This window comes from Arachis duranensis, chromosome 2 (assembly GCF_000817695.3).
Source record: "Arachis duranensis cultivar V14167 chromosome 2, aradu.V14167.gnm2.J7QH, whole genome shotgun sequence".
NCBI classification, from domain to species: Eukaryota; Viridiplantae; Streptophyta; class Magnoliopsida; order Fabales; family Fabaceae; genus Arachis; species Arachis duranensis.
Window position 1 is genome coordinate 52682872 of NC_029773.3, and position 640 is coordinate 52683511.

A 640-nucleotide genomic window follows, 5' to 3' on the forward strand; every position below is an offset into this window, starting at 1 on the left:
TCTTTCCCACCCAAACCCACCCTAAATAGCCGAACCTACTCCCTCTCCCCTCACTATATAAACCCCTCTATTCTCCTTAATTTCCACACAACACAAATCTCTCTCCTATACCTTGGCCGAATACACCTTTCTCCACTCTCCTCCATATTTTCTCTTCTTCTTTTCTTTTCTTTCTTCTCTTGCTTGAGGGCGAGCAATATTCTAAGTTTGGTGTGGTAAAAGCATAAGTTTTTATTTTTCCATTACCATTGATGGCACCTAAGGCCGGAGAAACCTCTAGAAAAGGGAAAGGGAAGACAAAAGCTTCCACCTCCGAGTCATGGGAGATGGAGAGATTCATCTCCAAAGCCCATCAAGACCACTTCTATGATGTTGTGGCTAAGAAGAAGGTGATCCCTAAGGTCCCTTTCAAGCTCAAGAAAAATGAGTTTCTGGAGATCCGACATGAGATTCAAAGAAGAAGTTGGGAAGTTCTGGCCAACCCCATTCAACAAGTCAGAATCTTGATGGTTCAAGAGTTCTATGCCAATGCATGGATCACTAGGAACCATGATCAAAGTATGAATCCGAATCCAAAGAACTATCTTACAATGGTTTGGGAAAAATACTTAGATTTTAGTTCGAAAAATGTGAGGTTGGC